This window comes from Otolemur garnettii, unplaced genomic scaffold (assembly GCF_000181295.1).
Source record: "Otolemur garnettii isolate 467f Iridium unplaced genomic scaffold, OtoGar3 scaffold00001, whole genome shotgun sequence".
In the NCBI taxonomy this organism is placed as follows: domain Eukaryota; kingdom Metazoa; phylum Chordata; class Mammalia; order Primates; family Galagidae; genus Otolemur; species Otolemur garnettii.
Genome location: NW_003852396.1, coordinates 41,212,281 through 41,235,790, shown reverse-complemented (window position 1 = coordinate 41,235,790; position 23,510 = coordinate 41,212,281). Strand labels below are relative to the sequence as shown.

The window sequence follows — 23,510 nt, the reverse complement described above, 5'->3', positions numbered from 1 at the left end:
GGCTCACATGCTGTCAACACAGCGGTAGGGAAGCCAGCTTCTGACCCAAAGAGCCCCTCTCAGAGCAAGGGACAGTGCAGGCTGCGTTCAACCCATGCCTCTTGCTGGGGGCACTTAGCACAAGGCCTGCTTAGCAACAAGGCCCTGGTGATTTCTATCTAAATGGCAAATTGACAAGAGGCCACCAATGTTGAGGCTGGGCCATCATAGCCTTCATTTCCTGTCTCAAATTAATCTTTCACCCCGAGACACACCATAAAACAGAATAATGCTGATTCAACAATGTTAGATCACTGAGTACAAGTCAAACAGCCTGTTCATGAGAAGGCTTGGCCTCTCTATGCTGTTGAGCTCAAGTTTTATTAGGCCTTGATAAATAACAAGGTGGAAACAGTACAGACCCTGTTAACACCTCAGACATTCAAGTTCAAGGTCAAAAGGAGACATGGAAGGCCTAATGGCTGAATCCACATGGGGAGGCAACATGGTCCTGGGGAAAGAGCCATCAGACTCAGCTTCTATCACCTCACACCTACCACTAGCTCAAGTTATGGGCCTACGTAAACTCTGTCTCTGGGCCTCACTATATTTACTTATACATAGGAGAACTGGATTAGATGATCTCCGAGTTCTTTCTAGCTTTAACACTTAACCATTGTAAATCTTAGAGCCAAATCCACCTTTCCTAACTCTTTCCTTTTTTCTGTTGTTGTTCCTCTAAGACATCTCTCATCTGTCCCTGAGCAGCTTAATACTATCACTACTCTCTTTACTGCTCCAGATTGTCTGGTCACCCCTAACCACAAGCCAGGTCAAATTCTTAGGACTATATTTACTACCCTCTGGTCAAACAATTTGATAGAGTCCTGGTACCTTGGGGCATTAGGGACCTGACTACTCAACTACCTCTAATCCCACTCCCCTCCCACACCAACCAACTTTCACTCCTTAGATCTCCAGCACTCTCATAAAGTGAAAGTGCTTTTTCCCATGCTGCTTTTCAGGAGACTAGGGCAGCCACAGGCAGTTCTTATCTACACCCTGGCATATCTCAGTACAGACCAGTGGAGAGGTGGCAAAGCTACAAAGGCCAGGAAGAAAGTGCCTGACAAAAGCAAGCTCTGGCCACATGAGGAAAGGTGACCAGGAGGAGAAGACAGTGTCAATCACAAGGACAAGCTGAGGGTGGGCACTGAGGACCACAGACACGTAGGAGATGCCTTAAGATGCCAGCAAGCCGCTCCACCTTCCTGACGTCCTCAATAAGAAATCTGAGGGCAAGTGACTTGCCCAAGGCCACACAGTCAAGCTTTGGATAGCCAACAGAAGGACGTGAGTCTTGTGGCTTCTGCTCACTCCTTTTTCCCTCTACTTTGTTGACTTCAAGAGTCTAAAGAGGCCAGCTGGAGTCCCTGCAAACGCTTAAGAAACACCACCCATGTCACTCAGGAAAACAGCACACAGATACCTTGACAGTGGCCTTGCTGGTCCCCTGCATTCCTTTCCAATTTGATGTGGTTTTCTCGTTCTTTCTGCAGCCCTTGCCACAAAACCCTGGGAAGTTCACAGGTCAGTGAGAAGGAAGATGTGTGTCTGCCTGGCTCTACAGAATGCTAAATACTAAGATAACCCACAACTGTCCCTTTTCCTCAGTTGACAGAAAGTGGGTGGGGGAAGGGTATGAGGAAGAAAAAACCAAATTAACCAACTGGAAGGCTGATCCATTTAGGCCACAGTATTATTCGTGGACAATTAGATGGGTCATCTGAAGGTTTGTGACAACGAACAATAGGCGCTACCTCTGCCAATGACCTTTCAAACATTGGTGTTTGACAGAGCATCTCAGCATCGGGAGGAGGAAGCGCGGAGTTAAAGATTCACGGAATTAATTATTCAGTGTGGGCGACCCAGTTCCCAGAGGTGAGGCAGGGTGAGAAGAGAAAGCACCAGTTCCTTATCACAGCAAGAAACTCAAACACTTCGCAGGGCAGTGTTCCCTATGCTGCCAAAGAGGATCCCTTTATGGCATAGAGCAGCCAAAATATAAGAGCCACAGGGAGGAAGAAAGGTCAAATTTCACTCAATCAACAAATGTTTGCTGAGTTCCTCTACCTCTTAGGCCCTCTGGGGATTTGCATATGGTTGGAGTTTAGGAGAGGAGAGAGATCGTGGAGTTTATGAACAGGAGGCCTGGGCTGCGTCCCAGCTCAGCCCTCTGAGAGCTACATTACCTTCAGCAGGTTATAGCTTGTCTAAGGCAAATTTCTCATCTGTACAATGGAACTAAGTCCACCTGCCTGATTATGAAGATGAAATGATCTTTATAAAAGGTAAAGTGCAATATAAATATGGAGTGTAAACAGTAATGATATGACACAACTCACTTTCCCTGCCCCAGAGAAGTATATAATCTGGTGATGTTTTAGAAAGTAACCCAAGGTACCTATTTGGCAAGCATGACATTCTCTGTAATTTGGGCAAATTGTATGCTTCAACCTGCCAGTGGAGATGGAGCCGGAGGTCAGTCCCAGGCTCCCAGCGTAAGAAGTTGCAAGAAGGGGTGGAGAAAACATAGAAAGAGGAGCCAGGACCTGCCTGTGCTCAGGTCAGGCCTTGACTGCATCCATGATCCAGGAGAGAATCGAGATTTCAAGGGGGAAAAGAGCAACTGGATACGTGGTCACTTAGAAAGAAAACAGAACAAAAATTCATTTGAGCACCACAGGAGTGAGCCAGCCAGAATGGCACACACTTCCCTCCCCACACACATTTCAGACAAATTTAGATTCCACAGCTGGCTGCCTAACCCTCCTCTGTGGGTGCGTCCTGCATTCTAGGTTTCTCTGGAAAGAGGGAAGGGTCTCAGGCTGCAGCCGACTGGCCAGTCAGGGCCTCTCTGCCTTGGCCCCTCCCCAGATGCTGAGAATCAGAACTCCTGGAGCAGCTTTCCCCTGGGTACGGTCAGCTTCTCCTCATCCCGCCGCCCCGACTCCCAGCACAGATTCCTCATTCCCCACGTGGGTCCTCGGTGCCCACCAGGGCAGCCTCCAAGTGCCCAGACATGCCTGCCGGCTGCCCTAAGTGAGGCCTCCATGTTTGCCCAATTTCTTGGATTGGGCCCTGATGCCCTCCCCTCCCCCTTACCCTCCCTCCCGCAACTAAACCCTGCCCAGGTTCATGCGTCCAGGGATGCCCCTGGGGAGCAGGGCCAGTTTTGCTCACCCCTCTGTTCCCCCTAACTCATGGTTTTCTATAAATTCATCACCCTCCTGTAAATGTAGATTTATAGTCCTACAGTGTTCTCTGATGGCTGTGTACAGCAGGGAGGAGGAGGGTGGAGTGGAAAGAATGCTCGCCTGGAAGCCCAGGGCTGTGTTTCCGTTCTCCATCAGACACAAGTTAGTTCTAGAACCTTGAGAAAGTGCCTTCAGGACAGGTCTCAGTTTCCCTGTTTGGTAATGAGGGGTTTGCTCTAAACAACCTTTCTAATTAGAAAGTTTGGCATTATAGAAACCAGACTAGCCTGGGACACAAAAGTCATATGTCCTGGGCCTTATTAGCTTACAACCTAGGGCAGGTTCTCTGACTGCTCATTTCCTGGTCTCCATGCCTAGAAAATAAACGAGGATAACATGACCACCTCTCCTGGGGTGCAAGACTCCTGGAAGACACTGTAATAGAGTTTCATGGACCGTAAAGACCTGTCAGACCTCGGGGCTCAGCTACCAGTCACCTGCGATGTTCCTGGTCCTGTATCTGCCGGCAGGAGCTGCCCAGCTCAGACAGGAAGGCTGGAGGATGGTTCCTCACCCTCAAGGCCCCCACAGTGGGTGGGTGAGATAGGCAGGTAGACAAGCCTTAACTCAGCCAGTGATGGATCCGAGGTGTGCACAAAGTACTCTGGGAGTGCAAGGAAGAGGCTCCAGCCCAGAGGGAGCTTGCCCTCACATGGTGAGCTGCTCCAGGAGAGGCAGAAAACAGAGCTGGACAGTAAGGCTGAGGTCCCACTGGAGGGGACCTTGAAGGCCAACGGAAAAGTGAGGGTCAGATGTGCCTTCGAGGAGGGTCTCTGGCAGCGCTGCAGAGGACACAGCAGGGAGAACTGAGAGTGGAGCCGGGAGAAGGGCAGGGAGGCTCTTACACTAGTCTAAGAAAGTGACTATGGAAAGCAAACCCACAGTTACTTCCTACCTGCGCTGACCCTTCCAGACCTAAGGTTCCAGGAACTTCTGAATCTGCATCTCAGGAAGATGTGAACAGGTTTGTTCTCCTCAGAATAGAACCCAAGCAGAATAGAACCCAGGTGCAGAATAGAACCCAGATGAAGATGCTACAGTCACATTTTCAAATCCTGAACAGATGGTTCAGGATGCTCTGAAGTCACTCCCTATAGAAGCTGCCTGGCAGATCCTTGCCTTGGCAGAGACCCGGGTGGCTGAGAGGCTGGAATGTCTCAGGGTTGGGACTAGGATCCTAGGGTTGAGCTGCAGACCCTGCTTAGGGGAAGGGAGGCAAAAACATATCCACTCTAACACCATGAATCAGACAGGCCTTGCCCCTCCAAAACAAACTGCAGTCTCGCTCCCTGCCTCCCCTGATAGCAGGGAAGGCTGTGCAATGTTGGAGGTCTTCAGCATAGACAGAGGCTTACAGGAAAATGAATGTTTCACCAGCATTGTCACTTTGAATGGGGTCAGGTGAATCTAAGTGTAACGAGTCTAAGTGCTCCCACACTTTTCTAATTCCAGGATTAGACCCCGAAGAGCTACTCAGTGGCATGAAAGATCCATCACTGTCACTTACTCACTGGATTCTCAGGCTTCACAATGGCTGAAGTCTTCTTCCTCCAGGATGAACCACACACAGGTTGTCATGTTCCTTTAAAAACAAGAGCCCAGAGTTAATGTCAGTTACGTGATCTTATGTTACAGCCTCCTATCTCCTCCCCTTCAAGAGGGCATGCATGTCTTGTACTTTGCCCTGTGTGACACTTTACCCAGCAAGAGGAAATGGGCAGAGAATCTCTCTGTGCTCCAACAAGTTTTGTCCATAAAGAAAAATATAATGAGATTGCTAAACAAATTCTATTACTGGCCACAGTCTGGGCACCCTAAGGGCTTATCCTATCTCTTCCCAAAGACCGCTGAGAAAGTAAGATGGATACTCTCTAAAAGAATAGTTTATCAGCTGCTTTAGTAAAAACAGTGTCAGAATTTCTAAGCCTAAGACACAGGAAAGTAAATCTGATGTAAAACTTGATAAGAAGTCACCAGTGTGAAATTGGTCACATTTTCTAAGTAGAAAAGTCCAAAACGCTAAACTAGAAGATTATGAGAGTGGGCCATTTGATCATGGCTGAGTTCCCTAAACAAATTATTTTGGTTTCCCGTGACCACCCACATTATGTGGTTACATCCTATTGCTTTCACAGAAAATGCCTCTACACCTGTTTGAGAAGTGGAGTCCAGAGTTATAAAATATTTCTAATGATTTACTTTCACATTAAAGATCCAAATGTCTAAGAGGTGGCCTCAAGAGGACAAAAATTAACACAGATGTGAAATTGGAGCTCTATAAAAGGCAATATCCATACTCCAGGGAACTGCAAACACTTAGCTCTGCAGAAGTGGCAGGCCTGTTTGCCCCCATAAACACACACACACACGCACACATTCTCTCCAGCACACAAAGAGCCAGGTTTGAAGTGCTGAGAGATGGATTCTCTGTTTAGAATTTTAGGACAATTAAAGGCAGAGAACCTGCTATTTACTGAGCGCTGCTCATGCATGGCATCAACCCTGCTGGAGACTAGACACATTTGATCTCAGTGGCTCCTCACAGACAGGAAACAGAGGCTTAGAGAGCAGATGGCACCTGCCACGGCCCACAGTAAGGCAGGATGTGAGTCCAGGCCCAGTTGACCCAGTGCCCACGGCCCTTCCCACCAAGCTCAGGCAAGAGGTGTCTTGGGACACCAACACCTGGAGTAGCCACAGTGGATCCACACACCTGGTGAGCCTGGCAAGCTCCTAGGGCAGCCACCTGGGCAGAAGCTGCAAGCATCATCATCATTAGAAAGACCACACCCTTCGGGGCCAGAGCCAGCTAGCTGACTAACAGGCTGGCCCACGTTGGCCACATTCTATCAGGCTGAGCTGTAGGCTCGGTGTTACTGTGCTCCAGGCAGAATCAGAGATACTGGAGGCCTCAACTTAGCTGTCCCTGCTTCTCAAGGGAAGGTTCCAGGAGGAGGGGTGGGAAGCTAGACATCCTGATACAGAATTCCACCGTCCGCCCAACCAGGGTTTGAAAAACCTTATGTTCCCCAGATCTCAGAAACAGAAGTCCTACTCACTCCCTGACTCTGGGACATCACTGAGACCAGCAGCAGGGAAACAAGACTCTTTGAGATTCTGCTCCCTTCCCTTGAGGGGCCTCAGTTTTACCAACTGTTAAACAAGAAGTTTGACATTATTGATGATTTCCTGACCAAGGAACCCATGCAGCTGTCTGCCTCCATAAACCCCAAGTTTTAGAGACACATACAAAGCTCATCAGCTGTGAAAAGGACAGGGCAGGATTAACCTGCACACAGCCATTGCACTGGGTAGTTAGCCTATGTTACCTCGCTGATCCTCCCAATCACCCTGGGAGGCAGGGACAGTATCAAGTTACAGACGGGGGAAACTGAGGCACGGCATAGCCGAGAGTCCTCTGCCAGCGTCTCAGTTAGCAGTGACCCTAGCAGCCCTTGGACTCACAGTGGAGCTGGCCTGAGCCCACACCCATGTTCAGTCTCTGACCCGATGTTTGTTTCTATTTGTAATCAGTCATAATGAAGAAACACTGTCTCTCCCTGGATGTGCCATCACAGCAGTCCCAAGCAAAGAAACATGAGGTCCCTTTTTTGGGTGGATACAGGAAAGGTTTCCTGTGAGCTTCAGTAGCTTCCTGGATCCCTGGGTCACCGGAGGCCCAGGGGAGAAGAACTCAGGGAGACCTTCCTCTCTGGGGTTCTCCAAGCCTGAGCTCCTCTCTGAGGAACCCGGTCCTTGGACAGGGTCTGGCCTCTCCAAGACCCCGACTAAGTATGTGATGGAAGTAGTGTGAGATACGTCAAGAGCATCAAACCACAAACCAGCCCCGAGCAGCAGGTGCCACACCGAGGTATCCACCCCCAGATTCGGAAGCTGGGCCACAACTCCTCTTTACCCAGACACCAGGGGAGCTTCTGACTGAGCAAGAAGTGTTTAAACACAAAGGCTACCCAGCGAGGCAGTTCAGAGCTCAGGCCCTGCAATCAGGCAAACCAAGGTTTCTATCACTTTAAATTGTTGGGTGTCTCTGGGAAAAGTATATAATCTCTGTCAGCTCAGTTTCTTTCTTTCTTTATTTTTGCAGTTTTTGGCCAGGGCTGGGTTTGAACCCACCACCTCCAGTATCTGGGCCTGGCACCCTACTCCTTTGAGCCACAGGCGTTGCCCTGAGCTCAGTTTCTTATATAAAAATGGGGATAATATTAGTACTCACTTCATAGGGCTGCTCTGAAGATTACAAGAGATAGTATTGTCCAGGACTTAGTCCCGTGTGTGTTGGGAGGAAGTGGCAGGAGGTGACATCTATGGAGGTGACATCTGCTGTTACTGTCTACATCGATATGGCTAAGCATACTTCGCTTAATCTCTTTGTGTCTCAGTTTCCTGGTACATAAAATGGGGTTGATTGTGAAGATTAAATGAGTTATGCAGGTAAAGAGCTTAGAACAAGAGCTTACATTTCTGGCACAAAGTAAGCACTCAATACAAGAGTTAATATTCTTAATTATTAATATTACTAGCATCCTCCTCCCTTTATTCTTGATAATAGATTCCATTCTATTCCCCACTCTCTAGCCAAAAGGGTGGGCATAGGACTCAAGGTAGATTCCCAAGAGGATCTTTCCCCTTGGCCACATCTGCTGGTATAAAGGGTGTACATGCGCTCCAAGCTAGGCCAAGTTCCAATCTGAAAACTCTGGAGAGGACGAGGTCCTCCCGGGTGGGCTAGAGAGCTATGTGGGGTCAACTGGGAGCACTCTGCAGCCACGACCCCCTGAATAATGACCCCCTGTCTGGGGATGATGCAGGTCACCTGTTCTCTTGGGGAGGGGGGCACTAGATTCTTCAGCACCTCCTTTAAGCCTTTAAGCCTCCCCTGAAACCTTCTGATTTTTGTTCAATCTCATTCAAATTTGGTTCCTGTGCCTTGAAACCAAAGGAGTCCCACCCACTAAACAAATGGCTGCTTTATCACTGCCAAATCCCTCCCAGGAAGAAAAGCCACCTGCACATGCTGGGTGAGACCGAGGGAGCCAGGGAAACACAAACGGGTAGGTAGGTAGCAACAGATCACTCCAAACTGAAGTGATGGGAGGCCACTGCAAGCCCTGGAACCAGTGCCCCTTCTGGGAAGGAAGATCCTGAAACTAAAGAGTGGGCACTCCTGTCCTGCAGTCCCCCGCTGAGAAGCCAGCCTCAGACGGGGGCCCCTTTGCTGTGTGCATTAAGAAAGGGGAAGAAGGGAAAGAAGGAAATTGGAGCTGATTTTTATTGACTTCAAAGTGGTGCTGAAAAAAATCCAGATAGCTATTTAAAACAACACTTTTTAAAGGAGGAAGTAAGAGAGAAAAGGGGGAGGGAGGGTAAGGAAAGAGAAATTGCCTTATTTGAGCACTCAAATGCACCATGCACTGTGGGCCACACTCTTTTCATTTGTTTGATCTTGTCTAACCTCCAGCACAGCCCTGGGAGCTGGATGATCACCCAGCCCATTTTCTGGGTGAAGAAACCGAGGCTCACAGGGGGATCTACAACTAACTCACGAAGGTCACACCACTTGTGCCTCACGCCTGATGTGCTACTCCCATCAGTATCCATGTACACTCTGATTCTGGAGCCTGGGGTCCCTTCCTCACGCGGACCATGTCTGCTGCTATTCACACCTCTGCTCAGACCCTCTGAAAGTGATGGAGTGTCCTGCTGCTTCCTCACCCAGAACCACTGAGAGAAGGGAGCAGCTGCCAGAGACAGACAGGAGAGGAGGCTCTTGATCCCACAAGAGCATCCTCGGACAAGACTCCTTCCCTGGACCTTGGTTTTCTTAAATCTCAAAGAGCCGGCGTGATTCTAATGAGACAGCATTTACCAGTGGGTTTTTTTTTTTTTTTTTTTTTTTGAGACAGAGCCTCAAGCTGTCCCCCTGGGTAGAGTGCTATGGCTTCACTGCTCACAGCAACCTCCAACTCCTGGGCTCAAGCGAGTCTCTTGCCTCCACCTCCCAAGTAGCTGGGACCACAGGCGCCCGCCACAACGCCCGGCTATTTTTTGGTTGCAGCCGTCATTGTTGTTTTGGCGGGTCCGGGCTGGGGATTCGAACCCGCCACCTTAGGTGTACGTGGCTGGCGCCTTAGCCAGTTGAGCTATAGGCGCCGAGCCACCAGTGGGTTTTAACCAGGATGCGCCATCACAATCCCAGGGAGAGTTCTTTGCGGTTTTAGTTTGCTTTGCTTTTTTGTCTCAAGCACTTGTCGCAGGAGATTCTGACTTAACAGGTACACTAGTGCCTGACCCATAGCACCGCGCTCAACAGTATTTGATTTTCTCATTTTCTTACTCTTTCCTGGGTCAGTACCCTAAAATGATCTATTCCTATCCCCCCCCATTTTTCCTAATATGCACCTTTTTAATTCCCTCCAGGAAAAGAAGCTCTATCTTCAGAAGTGCTTTTAAAGGGTTTTAGAGAAACAGAAAAAAAAAAAAATCTGTGGCCTGGTAAGAAAAAATAAAAGGTAAGGTCCACCTGCTACCTCTCTGGCAGCCTGGCCATAGATGGACACACCGGGAGCACACACAGGCCCCCGGGAACCCAACGCGGAGCTCTGCTCAGGCATAAATGAAAATGATCAGCCAAGTCAGGAGTCCACAGATACAAGCATCAGATGGTATAAAAAGAGCCAAGCAGAGAAGGAAGTGGTAGCTTCCAACATTTGCTAGAGAATTACACTGGAAACCATGGTCTGGAATGATATGAAAATCCGGCTGACCACAATAATATCAAGAAAAGCAGCCTTCAGCAGGGCCTGAGCTGTACCTGCAGATGTGGGAAAGGTCCCAAGCATTCCCGGGGGGGCCTCGCCCGCTGACCCTCGCAGGATACATGCTTCACGAGGCCACATGCTGCCCTGCACCCACTCGGCAGCTCATGCCCCTTCCTTTTCTAGCGGCAGGCTCCAGGCAGCCGCTGCCCTCATCATAAGGGAGTATCCAGGCAGGTAGTTCCCTTCCTGTCCTTTTTCTGCTATTTAAAACGTAAAAAAAGGAACAAGGTTGATTTTCCCTCAGGGTCTGATTTGGTTTCACTCCGGGTACAACACAGTGCCACAGGGCATATCGCCACCTGGGGCTGGGTGGCATGCGGCACACTGTCAGGGATCTGTGAGCCACTGGACAGCTAGACATCTGAAAGGGGATTGAATGTCCAAGGGGTCCCGTTTCCTGCACCCCTTCCGCAATCTAATTTCCCTTCAATCAAACCAGAAAATATTGCTCAGTAGGTATTTGCTGAGCGCCATGGCTACAACTGTGAAGAACACTAAAAAAGCATGGAAAACAGGGCCAGGACGGGGAAGCAGAGGCACTAGGAGGAAGGTGCCCCTTCTGGGCCAGCCGGCACCTGAGTTTGAAGCCCAGCCTTGCTGCTTTCCCTGTCAAGAGACCTGGGACAAGTCCCTTCTGCTCTGAGGGCCACCGTTCTCCTTTGTGAGATCATGGCTGCCTTATAAAGTTGGGGTGAGGATTATATAACATATTAACAAATCAAAGGATAACAAAGTCTGTCATGTGGTAGCCACATGGCTGGGTCTGGACCTGTATGCAAGTGCTTTTGCCTGGGTGCTTCCATCCAAGTCTTACAACTGCCCTGTGAGGCAGGCACCACACCCCCAACCTCAGATGAGAAAACCGGGACTCAGAGAAACGAAAGGCCCCCAGCTCATAGGAAACAGAGCTAGAACATGCACCCAGCCTCTGCGCTCCTGCCTGGCAGGTGCTCCAAACACATACCATGTCTTCCCTTCTGGAAGCAGAGAGGCTGAGGAAAACCTCTCAGAAACAGGTAAATGCTGAACTGAGGTTGTTGGCTGCTCCTCTACCCAGGAGGCCGATGGAAAAAGGAGGGGGAGTGTTGGCTGAGAGAGTTAGGAAACCTTTCTGAAGCAGGTAGGGCCAGATCTGGGCCTTGGAGGATGCAGATGGAGAAAAGGAAAGGAGGAGGAGAAACAGGTGCACAGTCAAAGCAGAGTGGGCAGGGAAGAGCCAGGTGGCAGGGCAGTGCAGAGTGGCCAGCCTGGAGGGGGAGAGGAAGGGGACTGGCCCCAGGGAGGGGCAGCCTGAGGCAGCTCTACCTGGGATCTTTGTCACCTGTGCCCAGAGACCCTCCTGCATCAATCCCCCAGTCACAGGGCAATCACAGAGGGCCCAGTTCCCTCTTTCTTCCCACCACAGTCCCAGAGCCCGACTCTATAGCAGGTGTATCTGCCAACTCCCTGTCCTCCCTGCTCTGCTGACATGCCAGGCCCAAACTTTAGCCCAAGCTGTAGGGTGCCAGGAACCAAAATGCTGCCATGTGCACATAAGGAGCTCCGCCTCCACCCTAGCATGCAAGGTGTCCAGGAGGGAGGGGCCAGCACAGGTGAAAGAGGCTCACGGCATGAGGTCCCCCTGGCAGGGTCTCCATCTGGCTGGACTCTGTATTCCTCACACCTGCTGGAACTTTGTAGGCACTTCCTCTATAACCTTTGTTGAGCTGAACTAAACAGAAGATTCTTTTGCCTTAAGAACAACTCTACGGAGTTTGATAGTCTGAGTTAAAGGCTGTCCTTGAGCCTTTAGTCCCACCTTAGTTGGAGGGGTCAACTTGCCAATCCACTTCCCAGAGAGGAAGTGTTCCTTGCCCACCTAGCAGTCTCTGCTTTGCCCGCCACAGCCCCTCCGCCTTGTGCACATGGTCCGTGCCCTGCAGTCAGCACCTGTTCCTCCTCCTGGGTGCAGCTGCCTCCTTCACCTCCAACTGCAAGGCTGCAAATGCTAAAAGCTCCAACACCAGCCCCAGTGTCCCTGCTCCTGATCACTTCCTGAATGCTGAGTCCCAGCCCAGACCTTGGACACACAGAGAATGAATGGAAAATGGTGATCAATTCTGATCATCAGCTCAGCTCAAACCCATGCCCCCGTGCTCTGGAAGCAGCAGGACCCAGGGAACAGAGGACGAAAGCAGAACTGAACAGAGGTCTGTCAGTCACAGGGCCTCCTCCCTACCCTCTTAAGGAAAAGGGCTAAAAGGGAAATGATGAGATGGTTTGGGGCACAACCGTCAATCTGAACCTCCAGAACCTGGGTAGGCAGTGGGGTGCCTGTTTTGTTGCCTTTGAATTTTGCAAAGTCTTTTAGCAGATTACTCAACTCTGCCGAGCCTCAGTCTCCTTGCCTGTTCAGTGAGCACAGTTACCAGTAATCACACTGGCTGATTGTGAAGCCCAAATGAAATACCAATGTGAATGTGCTTAGCAAACTGTGAAGTCCCCTCAGAAAAACCAGACCTTTTCCATAACCCTGGGAGGTGGGGCTGTCATCAGTTCCGAGTAAGTGGCTTAAAGAGGAAAAGGAAAACTAGGAAACAGCGTGTTTTGGAAACCTTTTCAATACTCTTAGTACAAGGCACAAGTCTCCAACAATGAAAAAAAAACAAAACCTTTGATGAGATCTCTTCACAGTAGACCATTAATATCTATGCCATAAGACAAAACAGAAAGTGTTGCAGGGACCACCCTGCAGAGAGGATTTTGCTCTGGCCTCTGGAGACTGCAGAGGCTTTTACCATAATATTATTATAATATAATTATTAGCATAATAATGGCCCTTCCTGAGTGCTTGCTCTGGGCCAGGTACTGTTCTAAGTGTTGTCAAGTCTTCTCTCATTTAATTCCTAAAACCCACCATATGAAGTGGGCTTATAGGTGAGCCCACTGAGGCACAAAGAAGTCGACTCCTATCTTGGCCTTGTGTGGCTTGCAGGTGGGAAAGCCAGGATTTGAACCCATCGGGCTCTGTCCCTCCAGCACACAGAGGGTCAGGACAACCGAGATGGATCCCTGATAAACTCTATATGTGGCTGAAAGGTTTTGATAAGAACGGCAGGGCTGAGTCACTGAGGACTCACCCACAGCCTCTCCCACTCATGCTCCCCCCCCACACACACACACACACATACACAGACTGCCCCTGGTCTGTCCTGGAAGTTGGCCATGCCTCTACCCTCCCTGTGCCTCTGTGTGGGAGCCGAATACAGAGAGAGTGATGTAAGAACCTACAGGTCAATGTCTACCTTTACTACAGGCCACTCACAGATCAGTCCCAGCTCTGCCACTCCCTGGCTCTGTGACCCTGGCTAGTCTCAGCCTCTCAGAGTCTCCACTCCCTCACAGGTGAGATGTGGTTAACACTGGTGATCTAGGCAGTTGTTGCAAAGACAAAATGGGATGATAGGTCTAGTGTGGCACCTGCCATGCTGGAGTCTCAATAAACAATGGTTGAATTGGAAGACTTGACAGAGGATTTCCACTACAAAAGCATTTTCTTCACAACACTATCTGGTAGCAACAGTACTTTTAACTTGTATCCATCTAGCATGGATACAAGTTAGTTATGTACTATGCTAAATCCATTACATAGATTACCTCATTTAATCCTTAAAAGCATTGTTATGTTTTTCATTGAGCTTTGCTTTAGGACATCAAAGTCATTTTACTTACACATACATATGTACAGAGAGGGACAGGCGGTCAACAGCATCTTTTAGGCACTGACTACATGTCAGGTACTGTTGTAAGCATCCTACATTCAGTGACCCACCTCATTCTCTCAAAAACATGCCTGTCCGTACTATTTGATCTCCATTTTACAGATGGGAAGCTTGTAAGCAACAGAGAGGGAAGTGTCAAGTGAGTAGGCTTTTGTAAGTCTTGGTCACCTCATCCTGGGATCTCAGCCTTCCACCCAGCCTCCTTGGCTCAGCTCCCTATATCTCATCCTCCACAACCTGGTGGGAAGCTCTTTCCATACATGGCACTCAACTGCTCAAGAACACTCAAAGGCTCCCAGCTGGCCTAGCCAAGAACCCCAGTAGGTTGAAGAGGATCAACCGAGGACTCAAGATATTTGCAGGATCTGGCCTTGCCTCCTTTTCTAAGGCCCCAGACATTTCACTTGCTAGTTTAACAGTCCCAGGACAGAATGAATCAGTGAGGCCTTCTCTTACCATCTATGTAAGATTCTAACCCTTCCCCAACTGCTCCCCTGCTCCCAAGACAACATCCCTCATCTGCTTTCCTGTTACGGTTTTCTCCACTCTGCCTCTCATCACCTGGCTGCCCACATGCCTAACTCACTTGTTTAAGTGTCTCGGTCTGTCTCCTAGTATATAAGCTGCGTGTGGCAAGGGACACTGTCCTGCTTTGCTTTATTTCCTGCTGCAACCCAGCACCCAGAACAGTGTCTGCCTGGCACTGAGTAAGAGCTCAGAGACACCTGCCGAATGAACAGACAAGCAGACATTGAAATGAACGTCTCTGTGCAAGCTTTAATCTTTCAAAGGAATGGGGAGCCTAAGAAGAAAATGTCCAAAATGGAGCAATGGCGAGAAAATGCCTAGTGTGCCTCCAGCCTCCCTCCTGCTCCCGAGGTCTTTTCTGGAAGACGGGCTGGCGATGCCTGGATTGAAATGTCTGGAAGCCAGACCCTTTCTTGCCCATCCTCCTTGGGCTTTATAAGAGTTCCCTGTGAGGCCCGAGGCTCTCATCCTCCCATCCCTATTTTGAATTTTAACAAACTCAAACTCATCCCCTCTCCTCCTTCTCTGTCTGACGTCCATCTGCCTGTCCTGAACTCACCCGCTCAATGCATCTCCTCCACCCACCTTCAGGCAGGGCCCTTTCTCATTTCCCCCAGCTCAGCACCTACTGGGGACACCCTCTCCTTCCTCCCACTTATCCACCTGTACCTCACCTACCCTTCAGGATCCAGCCCCAATACTGCTGTTGCTGCCACCTCCCAGGCCCTCTCCAGCCCATGGAAAACATATCCACACCCACTGCCATCTCCTCCAGTCATATGGCTATTAGTCACGAATTACCCTGTGACTTGCCTTCCATGACTGAGCTGAACTGTTACCAAAACCTCCTGCTACTTAACTTTTTCATACCATATATCCTGCCTTCCCAAGTCCACAGTTAATGCTTTGGGAGGAGAGGCTTGGGGACATCCATCCTGGCATCCCCACAGGGAGCAGGGCACGTAGTAGGTGCTCAATAACTGCTTCAAATTTTTCCCAAAGTAAACAAGTCACCTCAATCAGGTCACTTCCTCAATAGTAGGTACCTGGACTGGCCTCTCCCACAATGCGTTTTTATGGCAGAGCTGACTGGGGTGTTGGTGACCTGCTAACCTAGCCAAGGGCCTGTTTTGAAGGGGTATATTAGACCTAATCTAATCTCCATCCTCTGCGCTGAGCAGATGAGATGATTTGTAAAGCGCTGCAGGTCTGGAAAAGGAAGTACATAGTTCTTCCAGGCAAACCCAGAAATTCAGAGAATTATTCTAATTTCCTGAAATACTGCTGTTCACCAGAGGGAAAAAACCCCAGCACTTGAGGCTCAGGTGATTCATAGCAAAAAACCAGCACTTGAGGTTCAGGTGTGTCCACTAAACACAGTTCTCAGTAAGGTGAGACTGTAACTAATGGTGGCAAAATCTTAAGTTGCTTGTAATCTTTGCAGAGACAGGTAGTCAGGGAGGCCAGTGGAGGCCCTGCTTACTTCCATGTGCCAGTCCCCAGAGGAGGGCCTCTGGCCTCCTGGTGGCCCCTCTGCAGGCTGGGACCAGCTCACTCCTCACCTGAGGAACAGAGGCCCAGGTGGGTAGGAGGCTGCATAGCCCTGACTCAAGCAGGTGGCTCACACTGGTTCCACATGGCCTCAACACTTCTAAATTAGATAATCTGGGATCCCCAGATTATCTATGATTTTTTTATTTAAATAGGAAATACACTCACTGGGTTCCAAAATCAAAAACAAAAGTATTCAGGAAACATCCCTTCCTACTCCTGGGCTCATCTGCCCCACATGCCCCCACTCCGAAACTGGTGACTGCTGTCATTAGCTGCCCGTGTCTCGTCCCTGACCTCATTTGTGCACATACACACAAAGGCTAATGTGTCCTTTCTATACATACATACATACTTCTCTGCACAAGCTTTTATCTTTGAAAGGAATGGGCATGGAAATAGAATATCTCTACATGACAAAGAAGACAGTACGTCTGCATGACAAATCCATGAAGCCAAGAGAAGTATTCTGGAGAACACATGGGTGAGAGGGCCTGAGGTGTAAAGTCACCACAGAAATGGAACCCACTGGTACAGATCCCAGGGTGGCAAGGGGTGATTCTGGAAAGATTGGGATGAGATCGGACAGCTCGGGAGTGCTGGACACTCCAATGGCCAAAGGCTCAGACTGGCTTTGCTGAGAATTTCATCTTCTAGAAGAGAGAGGAAGTGTCCATAACAATGGAGTAACCTAATTCCCCAATTCCCACAGCAATGGTGGACGGGGTTAGTGACCAGGAGGACACAGGAACTATGGAGGGAAAACAATCATTTCCTGTGAAGTCTGTGAGAGCAACATGGGAAGGGGAAGCTGCCGTGCAGAGACTCTACAAAAACAGAGCTCCAGTGGCTGAGAGGCCAGCCGGGCTCTGGACCCGAGATGAGGAAGTCAGGGACTCAGACTCTGAGATGCGACTCCCAGCCACGCAACTGAGCAGGACTGGGAGGAAGGAAAGAGGGAGCCGAGATGGGGCAAGAGTTCGGTTTGTTAAAAAAAAATACATTTAGATATTTGCAATGACTTCAAGTTCCCAGGAAAGTGACCTCCCGGAGGACTAAGAAAGGTTGGCTATGAGATGCTCAGGGCCTAGTGGACGGATCTCTGCAGCTGTCCAGAATGCCTGGCCGCAGCCTTGGCATTCCCTGGGGCTAAGAACACATGGTGACAAGGCGTCACTTACTTCCTCCGTGGATGGGATACTCGATCACAGAGGGAGAATGGCAGCAGACACGGCATCTTGTCACAGGTCAGAGAGGCAGCGGGTAGGGACCAGGCAAGGGCCAATTAAACTGTGGCACAATGCTTTGCCGTCACTTAAAATTTTTATTTTATATTTACTGAAAAACATTTTTAGACTTCTGACACACATTTTTATTCCATATAGCTCTTGCATATATACAAAACAAGTACGTTGGTTAAGACGTTTCTAAACCTTCTTCACTCTCAGAATCCAACTCGTCCCGGTCACTTTTTGACTCAGCCATCAATGTCTGTGTTTTCCAGACTCAGTATTATCTTCTGGTCAGGTGCTGATGTGTCTCCTCATCTCTGTTGTCTCTTAAACCAGCGTCCCCAAAGGAAGCCAGTTAGAGATCTCTCGTCCACGGAGGGGAGGTCCCTAGTAGTGTGCCAGAAAGCTCCCTTCCTGCTAAGCACTTTACGAGCAACCTAGGTGACGCTGGCAGGCATACTTCCACAGGGTCCCGAAAGAGCTCAGCCGAGCAAGGCTTCACTAAATTTACCAAGCTGAAACTTAATAAGAAGGATTGCTCTGGATCAGGTGGGCATTTAAATTCTAAAGCCACGCAAGTTTAGGACAGAGGAGAAGCAGCTTGGCAACAGCACATGTTAAAAAGACCTGGTCAGCAGTGATGTCCGTGATGTGATATGACTGCCAGCAAAGCAGATAGGATCTTGGGCTGCACTAAGAGGAGTAGAATGTCTTGAACTAAGGAGGTGATAGCTCCCTTCCTCTGTCATGGTCGTACCATGAATACAATATATGATCTGGGCACAGATTTTGTAGGATAAAAAGATATGGAAAAACTGGATATGTTCAGAGAGAACCATTGGGAGGGTAAAAATTCTGAACTTACACTACAGTTTGTTAATCTGGAAGAAGACTCAGGAGAGAAGCTGGGGACTGTCTTTAAATACCGCATTTCACTGATCAGAAGACACATGTTTGTTCAATTATAAAATGTCAGAAAGGAGAATGCATCATAATCCCCCACCATCTGACCATGTCCCCCAGGAGGCATCTGTAGCATAGCTGTCATTGCCTCGCAGATGGGAACTTGACTCTTGTTCCTGGTGGCATATCTGAACAACTGCAATCTTCAACAGTTCAGGAGCCAACAACCTTTAAGGGCAGACCCTTTAAGGAAGGAACGTGAGTCCTGATTGTTGATAAAAAATACCTCTCATTGACACTGTCTGGCAAAATCAAGAAAACAACATCAAAAGTTACAGGCCATGTGTCAGCAACAGGAAAAATAAATTCCAGAGACAACAGAGCTAAGAAACACATCAGCACCTGACCAGAGGATAATACAGAGTCAGAAAAACACAGACCTTGATGGCCGAGTCAAAAAGGGACAGGGAAGAGCTGGACTCTGGGAGTGAAGAAGTTTTAGAAATGCCTTAACCAACTTACTTGTTTTGTATACAAACAAGAGTGATATGAAAGAAAAATGTGTGTAAGAAGTCTAAAACTATTTTTTTCAGTAAATGTAAAATTACAATGTTAAGTGATGGCAAAGCACTGTGCCACGGTTTAATCAACAGCACTTTTTCTTTCTTGAATGTACACAAAATAACGGTACATCTTCTAATCAATGGTGTCATAGATTTTAAATAAACAATATCTAAAGAGCTGCCATGTGGGGAGGGATTAGAGCCATTCTCTATGGCTTCTGGATGCCAGGAGCTATAAGAAGTCAGCAGGAGGAGGTGGCAGAGATGGGATGGAGTCCCTCTGGTGTACAAGCTCAGCCTGGACCACCCCAGTGGGGAAACCCAGCACCCAACGGGGTTGAGAAGGCTATCCCAGCCCTGTAGTTCCAAGGTTTTATGGGAAGGCTTTCTCACCATGAAGGAAAGGGTGTCCCATCTTGCTTCACTGTACACACAGGTGTTTTGACTGAGTCATTCTCTTAAAAAGTCACCACTTAAAGGTAAAAGCCACTTAGAAAACAGCACTGACCGGGAAGTCTGAGGCAACAAGGAACTCTGCCCACATCTGTGCTGCAAGACTCCTGTGATCCAACTCAGAGGAATGGGCCAGAGGAAAAGAGGCCACCTGTGTGCCTAGCGCTGTGACAGGTGTGCTATGCTCATTGCCCCATATAATCCCCACAACCACCCTATGAAATAAGTAGTATCACTCCCATTGCATAGATGAGACACCTAAGGCTTAGGGATAGTTTTTGGCTTGTCCAAGGTTTATAGTGACTGAAAACATATGGTCTGGTAGAGAGTACCCCAGAAGTCTTGGTTGGCAGAACGAACACATTGAGCAATCAATGGTCAATCAATGGATGAACTAACTTGGTCCCTTATCGGGAGCACGGATGCTAGGGCAAAAGAGAAAGCAAGCCAATTGCAGTGCCCTGCCCCCCCCCAATAGTTCCCACAGGCACTAAACCCATTCCATTTGCTGCTTGCAGGAGCAATTTATTCCATTACATAAAGAGTGTCCTGAGACATATATGGCAGAGAACAGGTGCCAGTCAGCAGTTCTGTTCAAATGTCAAAGCTTTAAATGCACCAGGTTGCCGTGCCGCCTGGCTGCCAGGTTAACACAGAGCAGGCGGAAGCTGAGCTCAGCCTTTATCCACCTGCTGCGGCCAAGATGTCCAGAGGGCTGGGAGTCAATCAACCCCTACCTGTTCCAACTGCCCAGGCCCACCTGTGTGCCCAAGCTCCCTCCTCAACTGGAGGAAAAAACTCCAAGGCACATAGGAAACCCAGGGCAGCCCCCCTCCAGTGACTATTCAGGTGACAGTGAGACCGCAGAAGGGAGAGAGTCGGCATCGTCCTGGATGATGGCACACGGCGCTGAGAGCAGGTGACGCCTACGAACCAATTCTCACAGATGCTGTTCCTTAGGAAGAGGGGTCATCTGGTTCCTGCTCTCCCCAGCTTTGCCGTTTCACCCGCATGCCAGCAGGGGACTCCTGCACTTGCTCGAGGAGTGCCCCCAGAGGAGCTCAGCACCCTCACTCCTGTGTACACTCCTCAGCCTGGCCTCGAGGAACGGGGATGATCAGGGTAGACAGCTTAGGCTGTTCTGAGGTGGGAGTGGAACTGTACTGTTATCCACACAGAGTACAGGGCCACCAAAGCTTGGATGAGCACACTTGGTGACACAGGTGCAGGGAGTGACAGATGTCCCACATTCTAAGCCCCTAAGTGGGGAGTTTCAAAATGGGTCACTCTCCTTACTAACTGAGTTCTTCACACACCAGCTCCCTTCACTAAGAAGGCTTTGGGGCACAGAGCAAGACACAGTTAGAGTAAGGGGGCCAACCTTACTGCCCCTACCCTGATCCCCAAGGCACTCCTCAATCCAGGCAAACGAAGCTGTCTAGTCACAGAGGGCAGTGGGCTGAAAGACAGAACATCTCTCTCTAGGGGCTCGCCACTGGCTGCTGGGTTTGACCCCCACTACTGCACCACACCCCCGCACTCAGAGACCTCCATACCTCAGAGCTGGTCCGTTCCAGCCCCACACCTCTGCCACGTGCCACCCCAAGCGATTCCCACATCTCTTTGTGCTAGGACTTTTGCCCACCTCTGCCTATGGAAATCCTACCTAACTTCCAACGCCCAACCAACAAGCTCTACCTCCTCAAGTAGTCTCCCCTGATCCCCCCACTGGGCGACTCTGTAGACATTCCATACAGTATCTGGGCACAGGCTTCAGTGGGCCTGTCCAGTGCACCTCCCTCCGCGAGTTAGAAGAGTGCTCAGCGTCCATCAGTCATCACATGGCCCCCAGAGCAACAGCTGCTCACTGAGGCCCACAGCTCCAAGGCCCACAGCTCCCAAGCCCCTCCAGCACTCCACTTAGGGATTCCCTCCTCCACCGATTCCCAGCTGACTCCACTCAGACCCAGGGTCTCACAGTCCATTCTCTCAACATTCAGCCCTCAGCTGACAGCATAGCAGAGCTAAACTCATCTCTGTCCACACACATCCTTCCCAGTTAAATTCTATACTGTTAACAAAGGCCCTCTGCAGACAAAGGCTGAAACCAAAAGTGGGAATTCTGAGCCTCAAGGTTCTGGCGGAGGTATTTTTGATAGGTACAGATCTTAAGCCCAAAGTTAGCTAGTGCCACAGAGTACACTTCCGAAATTCAAAGACTTCTTTGCTGGAAGAGGGAGTAACGCTCCGTCCTTCACTAAGGAAGGAAGGCTGTGAGAGGAGCAAGTGCCACAACCTGGTGGGAAACGGTATGGGGAGCAGAGCCTTGACTTTGGCCTGGCTGGGTGACCTTGACCAAGGAACACACCTCTCTGTCTTCCACTCAGCATTAAGAAGCTTCTGAGCCTAGTTTCTCCATAGGTACGAAGAGGTGGCAGGGATGAAAACCAGATGATCCCAGAGGGCCCACCCAACCTGACGTCCCAAGGTCCCGTGACTCATCTGGCTGCCTCCTCCTCCCTCCTGGGAGGTCAGCGTCACTTGAAACCAGCCCGGTTCCACTCCCTCCTCCCCTCAAGCCCCACCTGAGTCCAAAGGGAGCTCTGCGTGAATGTGGGCCTCTCAGGCTGCCAGTGGAAGGAAGGGCAGTGGGGGGAAGGTATTGGGTTCTAGGGACACGGAAATGCTACTCTCATTCACGACATCAGCCTCAGCTTGGGAAAAAAGTCAGCTGGTTGTCTTCACTTCCCTGGCCTACCTTCTTAAGAGATTACAACTGCCTGCTAAATTTAAGTATGACTCTCAAATCAGGACAGATAAGCTCTCTCCACCTGGATGGGGAGGGTTTCATAATGGGCACAGCACAAGAGTGATGAAGAATTAAACTCGGAGGCAATCTAAGCTGTATTGTGCAGCCATGCCCATTAAAGATCTTTAAAAATAGCTTCTTTCCTCTCATGCCGAAGATGAAGTTTCAGCAATAAACAGACATCTGCTAGGAGCTTCTGAAGACAGACAACATAAACGCCCCAGGAGAGCAGCTGTAAACAGCCCAGAGCACTCTGCTCTCGGGCACAGGCAGCGACCTGCTCACAGCGGGATGAGAGGAACCCAGAGCCCAGAGGAGTAGGGCTGCAGGGTAAAGGGCAAGAGGGAGGTGACATCAAGAGGCTAGGTGGGCGGGGTGGAGGTGGGCTCCCCATGGCAGGAGGAGGTGGTGGGGCAGAGAACACCTGAGGAAAGTGGAGAACTGGCTGCCTTCAGCAGGGAAGTAGAAGCTAGGACCCCACCTAAGAGGATTTCCAGGAAACCATCAGAGCATTCCATGCCGATGTCAATCATTCTGGAAACAGGTCACTCCTGAAAAGTGGAAAAAAACTGACACTTGACGGTGTGCACCTGTACAAGGCACTTTCCAAATATTTTGATTGCATCTCCAGATCAATCTCTTGAGAAAGGTATAATTACCTCCTATTTGTAGGCGAGAATACTAGGTTCATTACCTTGCCCAAGGCCACATGGATAGTTTGGGTTTTTGTTTTTGTTTTTTGTGGTTTTTGGCCAGGGCTGGGTTTGAACCTGCTATCTCTGGCATATGGGGCTGGTGCCCTACTCCTTTGAGCCACAGGTGCCACCTCATTTTTAATCCTGGTGTGGCGTAGCACTTTGGTTGGTGGGTTTGGCCTCCATCTCCTGCATCCATAACTAGCCCCTGAGGTTTCTTCTCAGCGCCCAGACAGTCTGAGCCCACAACCCTTGCACAGATGGATTCCTAAAGGAAAGAGCTGGCAAAGTAGGGGAGGAGGAAATAGTTAGGCCTTGGCCAACTGAAATAATGGCTGGTCTTCGTGGCCCTGTGGGCCTGTTTCTTCACATCCAGGTCACTTCCCAGGAGGCCTGAGAAGAGCAAAGGGGAAAACCAGCACCAGAAAATGACTAGACTATGTTTGGAAGGATCCACAGGGGACTGCAGGCAGCAACTGCTGAAGAGATGAGAACTGAGGGCTGTGAGACAGGAAGGAAGGGAGACGTGCATTTCACTGAATTCCCTCTGGACTAGGTGAATCTTTTACCATGTCTTTGTGCAAGTGTGTGGGGTACCAAGCATCTATGTATGTATGTGAACGGGAGCACCATGCGTCTATGTAGACAGGTAGGGTGAGTACCATGCATCCATGTATGTGAGGTGAGTGCCATGGACCTATGTGTGTCTGTGAAGTGAGGGCCAGGCACCCAAGTGTATATGAAGGTGAGTACCAGGGATCCATGTGTGTCTGTGAAGGTGAGTACCAGGCACCCACGTGTGTCTGTGAAGGTGAGTGCCAGGCACCCACGTGTGTCTGTGAAGGTGAGTGCCAGGCACCCACGTGTGTCTGTGAAGGTG

At 49.6% G+C, this 23,510-nt stretch overlaps 1 protein-coding gene across 7 annotated transcripts in view; it reads right to left on the bottom strand.

Moving 5' to 3' along the window:
- LOC100954750 (F-actin-monooxygenase MICAL2) overlaps positions 1–23,510 on the bottom strand; it is a 226,707-nt gene that overhangs the window by 194,952 nt on the left and 8,245 nt on the right. For 5 of the 7 annotated variants that reach the window (XM_023516167.1, XM_023516250.1, XM_023516270.1 and 2 more), the window contains exon 2: positions 4,804–4,878. The gene's annotated coding sequence lies outside the window, so the exon portion shown is untranslated. Of the gene's footprint in view, positions 1–4,803; positions 4,879–7,530; positions 7,682–23,510 lie in introns of those variants that run through there. The other 2 variants (XM_023516201.1, XM_023516229.1) reach the window with 2 other exon arrangements.